We start from the raw sequence: 10,807 nt of genomic DNA, 5'->3' as shown, positions 1-10,807 counted from the left end.
GGAACTTCTTTTGATGATTGCTTAAGCAACCTTGATCGAGTTTTGCAGAGATGTGAAGAAACTAATCTTGTCTTGAATTGGGAGAAGTGCCACTTTATGGTTTACGAAGGTATTGTCTTGGGTCATAAAATTTCTGAAAGACTATTGAAGTTGATAAAGCTAAAGTAGATGCTATTGAAAAGATGACGTGTCCTAAAGATATCAAAGGTATAAGAAGTTTCCTTGGTCTACTGGTTTCTATAGGAGGTTTATTAAAGTCTTCTCTAAAATTTCTAGGCCTCTCACTAATCACTTGCAAAAAGATGTTCCTTTTATTTTTGATGATGATTGTGTAGAAGCATTTGAAATACTTAAGAAGGCCTTGATTTCTTCACCTATTTTTCAGCCACCTGATTGCAATTTACCCTTTGAAATTATGTGTGATGCTAGTGATTATGCTGTTGGTGCTGTTTTGGGACAAAGAGTTGATAAGAAATTGAATGTTATTCATTATGCTAGTAAAACTCTAGACAGTGCCCAGAGAAATTATGGTACTACTGAAAAGGAATTTTTAGCAGTTGTTTTTGCTTGTGATAAGTTCAGATCTTATATTGTTGATTCCAAAGTAACTGTTTACACTGATCATGCTGCTATTAAATATCTTATGGAAAAGAAATATGCTAAACCTAGACATATTAGATGGGTTCTCTTGCTGCAAGAATTTGATTTGCATATTATTGATAGAAAGGGAGCTGAGAACCCCGTTGCAGACAACTTGTCTAGGTTAGAGAATGCTCTTGATGACCCACTACCTATTGATGATAGCTTTCCTGATGAGCAATTAGCTATCATAAATGCTTCTCGTAATACTCCTTGGTATGTTGATTATGCTAATTACATTGTTGCTAAATTTATACCACCTAGTTTCACATACCAGCGAAAGAAAAAGTTTTTCTATGATTTAAGACATTACTTTTGGGATGACCCACATCTTTATAAAGAAGTAGATGGTGTTATTAGATGTTGTGTACCTGAGCATGAACAGGAACATATCCTACGCAAGTGCCACTCCGAGGCTTACGGAGGACACCATGCTGGAGATAGAACTGCACACAAGGTATTGCAATCTGGTTTTTATTGGCCTACTCTCTTCAAGGATGCTTGTAAGTTTGTCTTGTCTTGTGATGAATGCCAAAGAATTGGTAATATTAGTAGACGTCAGGAAATCCCTATGAATTATTCACTTGTTATTGAACCATTTGACGTTTGGGGTTTTGATTTTATGGGACCTTTTCCTTCCTCTAATGGGTATACACATATTTTAGTTGTTGTTGATTATGTTACTAAGTGGGTAGGAGATATTCCAACTAGTAGTGCTGATCATAACACCTCTATTAAAATGCTTAAAGAAGTTATTTTTACGATGTTTGGAGTCCCTAGATATTTAATGACTAATGGTGGTTCACTTTTTATTCATGGTGCTTTCCGTAAAATGCTTGCTAAATATGATGTCAACCATAGAATCACATCTCCATATCATCTCAGTGCAGTGGTCAATTAGAATCGAGCAAAAGAGAGATTAAATTGATTTTGCAAAAGACTGTTAATAGAACCAGAAAGAATTGGTCTAAGAAACTTGATGATGCATTATGGGCTTATAGAACTGCTTATAAAACCCTATGGGTATGTCTCCACATAAAATGGTTTATGGAAAGGCTTGTCACTTACCCCTTGAACTATAACATAAAGCTTATTGGTCAATCAAAGAGCTCGACTATGATTTCAAACTTGCCGATGAGAAGAGTTTATTTGACATAAGACCGCTTGATGAATGGAGAACCCAAGCCTATGAGAATGCCAAGTTGTTTAAAGAAAAAGTTAAAAGATGGCATGACAAAAGGATACAAAAACATGAGTTTAATGTAGGTGATCATGTTTTGCTATACAACTGTCTTTTAAGATTTTTTTACAGGAAAGCTCCTCTCTAAATGGAAAGGTCATTATCGAGGAGGTCTATCGTTCCGGTACCATCAAAATCAACAACGCCGAAGGCACAAACCCGAAGGGGTAAACGGTCAAAGAATCAAACATTATATCTCAGGTACTCCCACAAATATTGAAACCAATATAATTAATACCAGAACACCGGAGGAGTACATAAGGAATACTTTCCAGAATGTTTCAGACTCCGAAAAGGAATAGATATGTGGTACGGTAAGTAAACCAACTCCAAAACTGTTCTAATGGCAATTTTTCCCCGTTTTGGAATAATTAAAAAAAATAGGAAAATTAAAAGTAGTCCGAAAGAGACACAAGGAGACCACAAGGGTGGAGGGCGCGCCCTACCCCATGGGCGCCCCCTGCCTTGTGGCCACCTCGTGTGCCCTCCGGACTCCATTTTCTTGCACAATACTTCTTTTGGTCGGTAAAAATTCATTATATAATCTCCCGAAGGTTTTGACCACCATACCACGACAAAATCCTCTTTTCTTGTTTCGAGTTGTTTTTTTGACAGGTCTAGATCACCATGACGTCTCCAAGTGTCCCCAAGGACAAGTTTTTCGAGAAGGTCATCAACCCCTACCTTGTGGAGGTGCTATGACACCCTCAAACCATTGAGATGCGTGAGGGGGTGCTACACATCCGTGATGTTGAGGGGCCGAAGAAGACTGAAAGCGTGTAGACAAGACTCGAAGCAATGGAGCAGCAAGTTTTCAAGTGTCAAGGATGGTGGAACATGGACTCAACGTCAATCACTTGGTGATCGCGGAGTTCACCAACAATCACAAGCTGGATGCCAAGAACATCGGGGAGGCCATCTTCAAGCTTCATGAGAAAATCAAGAATCTCCAAGCCCAGATCTATGACCTGCAAAACCAAAATTGTGAGTATGATACAAATTTAAGAGGATCAGTTTGGCTGCAGATTTGAGGATCTCGGAGACTCGTTCATCTTTCTATGATGGTGATCCTATGCCTTGGAAGATGGATGACAAGCCAACTACATCAAAAACTCCATCATCACCACCTCCGAAGAAAGAGACATAAATACATGGGTATGGGCACTCCCCTTGGCAACTGCCAAGCTTGGGAGAGGTTCCCTGGTATCGTATCACCATCACACCTTTACTTTTGTCATTTTTCTTAGTTCGATCCTTTTAGTTATATCTTGATCTAGTGGAATAAAGTTTTAGTATGTTCTAGCTTTGAATTTTGTTTCGAGATCTATCTATGTAATCAAGTTCGTGAGCTATATAATAAAGAGTAGTTTTGAGTTGAGGGTTTTGCTTTCTTGCTATGATCTTGAGGGTATAAAAATAAGAGAAAAAATAAAAAAAGAAATAAAAAAGATCATATATTGATCTTATGGAGAGTAATGACTTCACATATAAAGAGTATGATGAATAAAAATTGTTGAGAGTTGACAAACATAGTTTTGGTCATTGTTGCAATTAATAGGAAGTGATAAAGAAAGAGAGGTTTTACATATAAATATACTATCTTGGACATATTTTGTTATTGTGAGCACTCGTTAAAATATGACATGCTAAAAAGTTGATGTTGGACAAGGAAGATAACATAACTGGTTATGTTTTCTTATATCCGAATAGAAGTTATATTGTCATGGATCCTCCAACATGTTGAGCTTGCTTTTCCCTCTTATGCTAGCCAAATCCTTTGCACTAAGTAGAGATAGTACTTGTGCATCCATACATCCCTAAACCCAGTTTTGCCATGAGAGTCCACCATACCTACCTATGGATTGAGTAAGATCCTTCAAGTAAGTTGTCATCGGTGCAAGCAATAAAAATTGCTCTCTAAATATGTATGATCAAATAAGCTTTATACGAACTTTTGATACGGAAGAAATAAAAGCAACAGATTACATAATAAAGTTCTTTGTCACAAGCGGCAATATAAAGTGACATTCTTTTGCATTAAGATTTTGTGCATCCAACCATAAAAGCGCATTACAACCTCTGCGTCCCTCTGCCGAAGGTCCTATCTTTTACTTTTATCTTCTACCCTTATACAAGAGTCATGGTGATCTTCACCTTTCCTTTTTAAACTTCTATTCTTTTGGCAATCCCTATGTGTTGGAGAAAGATCCAAATATATATATCCACTCGGATGTAGGTTATCATAAAGTATTATTGTTGACATTACCCTTGAGGTAAAAGGTTGGGAGGTGAAACTATAAGCCCTATCTTTCTCTATGTCTGATTGAAGCTTTGAACACATAAGTATCGCCTGAGTGTTAGCGATTGTGAAAGACTAAATGATAGTTGAGTACGTGGACTTGCTGAAAAGCTCTTAAATTGACTCTTTCCGATGTTATGATAAATTGCAATTGCTTCAATGAGTGAGATCATAGTTTGTTAGTTTTCAATGAGGTTTTTGATTCATACTTTACCATGTGAACGAATTGTTACTTTGTCATAATAAATTATATGACATTATATGTTGCTATTCTAAATATGATCATGATGCCCTCATGTACGTATTTTATTTTATCGGCACCTCTATCTCTAAACATGTGGACATATTTTTCGATTTTGGCTTTCGCTTGAGGACAAGTAAGGTCTAAGGTTGGGGGAGTTGATACGTCCATTTTGCATCATGCTTTTATATTGATATTTATTGCATTATGGGCTGTTATTACACATTTTAGCACAATACTTATGCCCTTCTCTCTTATTTTACAAAGGTTTACATGAAAGAGGGAGAATGCCGGCAGCTAGAATTCTAGACGAGAAAAGGAGCAAATATTAGAGACCTATTCTGCACAGCTCCAAAAGTCCTGAAACTTCACGGAGAGTCATTTTAGAGTTCATAAAAAATATTGGGCAAAGAAAGCACCAGAGGGGGCCACCAGCCATCCACAAGGGTGGGGGTGCGCCCTTGCCTCGTGGGACACCTGGCAGGCCCCCGATGCCCATCTTCTTCTATATGGCGTGCTTTGACCTGAAAAAAATCAAAAGGAAGCTTTTGGGACGAAGCGCCGCCGTCTCGAGGCGGAACCTGGGCAGAACCAATCTAGGGCTCCGGTGGAGCTGTTCTGCCGAGAAAAGTTCCCTCCGGGAGGGGGAAATCAAAGCCATCATCATCACCAACAATCCTCTCATCGAGAGGGGGTCAACCTCCATCAACATCTTCACCAGCACCATCTCCTCCCAAACCCTAGTTCATCTCTTGTATCCGATCTCTGTCTCAAAACCTCAGATTGGTACCTATGGGTTGCTAGTAGTGTTGATTACTCATTATAGTTGATGCTAGTTGGTTTATTCAGTGGAAGATCATATGTTTAGATCCTTAATGATAAGTAATAATCCTCTGATTATGGACATGAATATGCTTTGTGAGAAGTTACGTTTGTTCCTGAGGACATGGGAGATGTCTTGTTATAAGTAATCATGTGAATTTGGTATTCGTTCGATTTTTTGATGAGATGTATGTTGTCTCTCCTCAAGTGGTGTTATATGAACGTCGACTACATGACACTTCACCATTGTTTGGGCCTAGGGGAAGGCATTGGGAGGTAATAAGTAGATGATGGGTTGCTAGAGTGACAGAAGCTTAAACCCTAGTTTATGATTTGCTTCATAAGGAGTTGATTTGGATCCATACGTTTCATGCTATGGTTAGATTTATCTTAATTCTTCTTTCGTAGTTGAGGATGCTTGCGAGAGGGATTAATCATAAGTGTGAGACTTTTCCAAGGAAGGACATCACCCAAGCACCGGTCCACCCACATATCAAATTATCAAAGTAATGAACGTGAATCATATGAGCATGATGAAAACTAACTCGATAGTAATTCCCATGTGTCCTCGGGAGCGCTTTGATTTATATAAGAGTTCGTCCAGGCTTGTCCTTTGCTACAAAAAGGATTGTGACACCTTGTTGCACCTCAGTTACTTTTGTTACTTGTTACTCGTTACGAATTATTTTACCCCAAAACTATCTGTTACCGATAATTTCAGTGCTTGCAGATAATACCTTGCTGAAACCGCTTGTCATTTCCTTCAGCTCCTCGTTGGGTTCGACACTCTTATTTACCGAAAGGACTATGATTGATCCCCTATACTTGTGGGTCATCAAGCCTCCACCGCCCTGGCGCGTGCATGTTGGGGGGCGCCAGGTAATTTGCCTCGTGGAGGAGGTGAGCTTCCCATTCGTGGAGAGAGTGGCAGCCGAAGCCGTTGGCCGCCGCTGCGTCACCGGGGAACCGTTCACCCATCGGGGTGTGCATGCACGCGATGGCTAGACGCGGAGAGAGGGTGTCCGTGGCGAGAGAAGGAGGGCTGCGGGCGAGGTGATTCCACCGTCGAGGGAGGGGGCGGCTTTTATAGCGGCCGGAGGGCGGCAACGCGTGTGTACGCGTGGTGGGACGGAGTGCGTCGCCTCACTGCGCCGCCCATGAGGAATCAATGGAAGGCTGACCGGCATCAACCTTGGCATTGATTCCCCGCAGGAAACTGAGGCGATGAGGACAACAAGGCTCGGGGGTCGCTGACTCGACGAGCCCTCCATTATTTCGCGCCAAAAACGATTGCCCTGGCGCCCCCTGGCGCTCCCAGCGTGTCGGGTTCGGCCTGGGTCCGCCGGCGCAAGTATCGGGCCTAACCGGCGAAAAGTGGGCTCCTGGGGCGTGATTGGGCCGTTTTTTGGGCGCCGACGCCGAAAAAGGGGCCTGGGGGCCTATTGGGGGCGCGGCTAGAGATGCTCTCAGTAGCAGAAGGCTAGGCGGTTAGCTTACCATGAGTACACTTCCTTTTTCCATATTTGTTCCTACTTTTTTGTTCCATTGTTCATCTGAAATATGAGGCAAAAGTAAACTGATTCTTGAATCAAAAGAAAGAGGACCAAATCTGGATTAATCCATAAGTTTTTGTGTTCTAGGCAGACAAATTTAAACCACGAAGACAAGGATCTCTAGCCTTTCCCTTTAAACCACTTAACTCCTCAAATTTTTTATGAGTTAAACCAGACCTAGCCAAACTCGTATCTCATTTAACTCCTCAAACGTTTAAGCGGTGCAATGGCTGGTGTGTGTATTTAAAGCGTCTCCAGTTGAGTATCAGGATAGTTCGACCCTTCCTCCCGAGCCGGCCCTCGCCCCCTTTTCCCGCAGCCACGCCAGTGCCAACCAAAAGCCACCTGCATCGCGGGCCCTAACCCCCAACCCTCTTTCAATCACCCGTCATCGCCATCGGTTGCCCCGAATGGCCAGATGCAGCCATCGAGGGCCGCCACTACCGAATCGACGCACCAGGGGGGGAGGGTAGTGGCACCGCCGGATTGGTGCGGTGACCAGAATGGGGCGGCGCAACCATCCCAAGAACGCATGGGCACGCCAAGTTCCAGATCCATGTCAGACATGCCGCCATCAAAGAAGAAGTACCACGGCATGCGACAACGACTGTGGGGGGACATGGATGTCAAAAATTAAGCATCAGGACATGGGGAAGCAACATTGGATTGGCTCATTCTAGTAGGCGAAGCAGGTTGCTTGCGCCTACGATGTGGACAACTTTTGGCCTCCACAACACCCGGGTGAGGATAAATTTCCCCCTCTACAATGGCGTCGTCCAGGAATCCGTTGTCGTCGATCCTCGAATGATCTTCCGCCGTGAGGTGCTGGAGAACCTGGAGACCTTTGAGTAGATCGAGGAAGGGCTCGCTAATGAGGACTACATCGCCGACCTCCGAGCGAATCATCTAGAGCTATTCGCCAAGGAGCTTCGGGTCTACGTGCTATACAAGAACAATACCGTTGATGCCAGGACGTCCGCGGGTCCGTCGGAAGCGATTGGTCTTTTGTTGAGCTACTCCGTTTCCGGTGACTCCGACATGGACCGGGAGAAGCTCCTGACCGAAGAAGATTAACTTACTTAGTATTTACTGTAGTGTTTTTATTTTGTCGGAATCAAGTAGTTTAAGTTCATGTTATGAAATGTACTAAATTGTTCTACCTTTTGTTTAAATTTGAGTTTGAATCGAGTAATTTCAATGTACTCCCTCCGTTCGGAATTACTTGTCTCAGAAATGGATGTATCTAGAACTAAATTACATCTAGATACATCGATTTCTACGACAAGTAATTCCGAACGGAGGGAGTATGTTTGAAATCAATGTGTGAAAAAACTTTAAGAAAGCTAAAGTTAAGAGTTCGGTTAGGAACCAATTTTATTTAACTCCTCAGATATAAGCAGCTAAGATTTGTGGGACCGTTAGACAGAATAAATTATAATGGGCGTAAGTTTTTGTTTTTGGCAGGCTTTGGTCTCTCTTGGCAGAAGTGGTGGCGTAGTGCATGCCACGAACCTTTTGAGCTGCCCATCTATGGGCGAGACACGCCCTGCTTTTTTCATTTCATTTTGTTTTTATTTGCTTTTTTTCCTTTTCTTTCTTGTTTTCATTTTCCTTCTTTAAAATCTATGGGATTTCATATTTTTTTCAAGAAATCATAAAATCTTTGCAATTCAAAACAATGTTCATCATTTGAAAATGTCTGGGAGATCTTAAAATGTTCGTGTTTTTTCAAGAAAATGTTTGTATATTCAAATGCTCATGACATTGAATCAAAATGTGTATTTAAAAAATTTCAAATTTCGTGAATTCAGATAATGTACATGAAGTTTTCCAATATTTTCTCAAAAATAGAAAAGTGCCCACAAATTTCAATTTTTTTTCCATTTTTTTAAATTCACAATTTGGAAAAATGTTCCCTGATTCAAGAAATATTCATGCATTTCAAAAAAATGTTTGTCAAAGACAAACTAAATATTCATGAATTTCAAAAATTGTTCCCAAATTTCAAAAAAAGTCATCAATTCAAAAAATGTTCATGGGATTCAAAAAATGTTTGCTAATTTGCAAAAAACTTCATGAACTTCAGAAATATGAATTAGAAAATGTTCCAGAATATGTAAAAAATATTCATGAATATGAAGAATGTTCATCATTTCAAGAAAATATTCACCATTCAAAAAATGTGCACATATTTTGCAAGATGTCCGTGAAACAAAAAATCAGAAGGAAAAAAGAAATTAAAAGTAAAAAACCAAAAAAGAAAAAAAAGAAAACAAAGGAAAACTGGAAAAATAAAACAAAGACACGTACAATAAAAAGAATAAAGTACAAAAAAAAGCGAAAACACCCGGTTCTGGGAAGGTTCTAGATCCTTCCAAAAACTGGTGGGGATCAAACTGTCCAAGCACACACGATGGTTAGGTAGCTGACGCATGACCTACGCCCCGAATAGGAGAACCCGCGGTGGGGCGCGCGTATGTCTCGGTTCGCGTGAGCCAGAGCACAATCTTGCATAAAGGTGAGCACCAGACTGGGCCGGCCTAGGTATGCAGGAGGCCACATTTTTTTTTTTCACTTTTTGTTTATATTTTTTTCTTTTTTATACTTCCAAATATTCTAAATATATATGTTACAAGATGGGTTTTACATAAAACATTTGAAAATGTTAAATGTGCTTGTTTTTCTTGTTTATACAAAAATATATACAAAATCTATGAAAAGAATGATGATCATGTATTTAAAAAATGTCAACAAAGCATTTGAAAATTATTAATAATTTATTTGAAAACTGTTAATGAAGCATTTGAAAATGTTAAATGTGTATAGAAATATGTTTAACATGTTTACAAAAAATTATACAATGTGTTGATCATCTTTTTAAAAAATGTTAAAATGTGTAAAAAAATATTGATCATGTATTTAAAAACTTTTAAACTTGTACAAAAAATGTGATCATGTGTAAACATATTTTAAATGGAAAATAAACATTTTTTCACTCATAATGTATATTGTTTTATACATCAAATCCTTTTTATATACACATTTAGTATTTTATAAATACAGAACTAACTTAAAAAATACATAGTTTATGGTGTCTACTTTTATTTAATGTACATTTTACATTTTTTGCATACAAGATTTTTTATCTACACGTTTAATATTTTAAAAAGGCATGATCAACACTTCTCATGTGAATAGAAGAAAGACAAAAAGCTCAACGAAAACCGAAAAAGAAAGAAAGGAAATCAAAGAAAAAAGAAAAAGAAAAAACCTAGGCAAAAAGACAAAACAAAGGAAAAACAAAGAAGTGAAGAAAACAAAAGAAGAAGAAGAAGAAAACGAAAAACCAGGAAAGAAAAAAATTATCGGAAAAAAAGTGAAAATAAAGGAAATTAGAAACCAATAAAGAGAAAAGAGAACCGATGAAAAAAAAACCAGCGAATAAACAAGGAAACAGAAAAATAAGAAACAAAACCAATTACGAACCCAGAGAAGCGATATGAAAAAACAGAGAAACATGGCACACCCGGTTTCTACGCGAGAGAGGTTTTCCTCTGGGCGAGGAAAGCTGCCGACTCATGTGAAGCGAGAAATAGCTCTCACTCCTGCGGTGAGCCGGTAACGTTGGTGCGTGAAATTTAAGCATGGGGTAAACTGGGCCCTAAGCATAACATGGTTCGGCCCACAGTGGTATAAGTATCTCCTTTACTAATTTCTTAAATTTCAGGCTCATTCAACCCAGGCTTTGTACATGGATCACAATGACCACGGCTAGTTTGCAAGCCCACACCTGTTATGCATGTTGACATTGGGAGCTCCTCCTATTGGATGCTCTGTACGACAAAATGTCCACGCTACATGGGCGAACCACCTTAGAAACTATAGCGACCAATCAGAAATAAAAACAACTGTAGCGGCCACGCACTATATCGAGCCGGGCAATAGCGACCCTGTTACTACAATAACTTTTTTTTGAGTCATTTTTATGAAATGACAAATTTGTTTATAAAAAG

This window comes from Triticum aestivum, chromosome 6B (assembly GCF_018294505.1).
Source record: "Triticum aestivum cultivar Chinese Spring chromosome 6B, IWGSC CS RefSeq v2.1, whole genome shotgun sequence".
Taxonomy (NCBI): Eukaryota; Viridiplantae; Streptophyta; class Magnoliopsida; order Poales; family Poaceae; genus Triticum; species Triticum aestivum.
The sequence above is the reverse complement of the archived record's forward strand: the minus strand, read 5'-3'. Positions refer to the sequence as shown.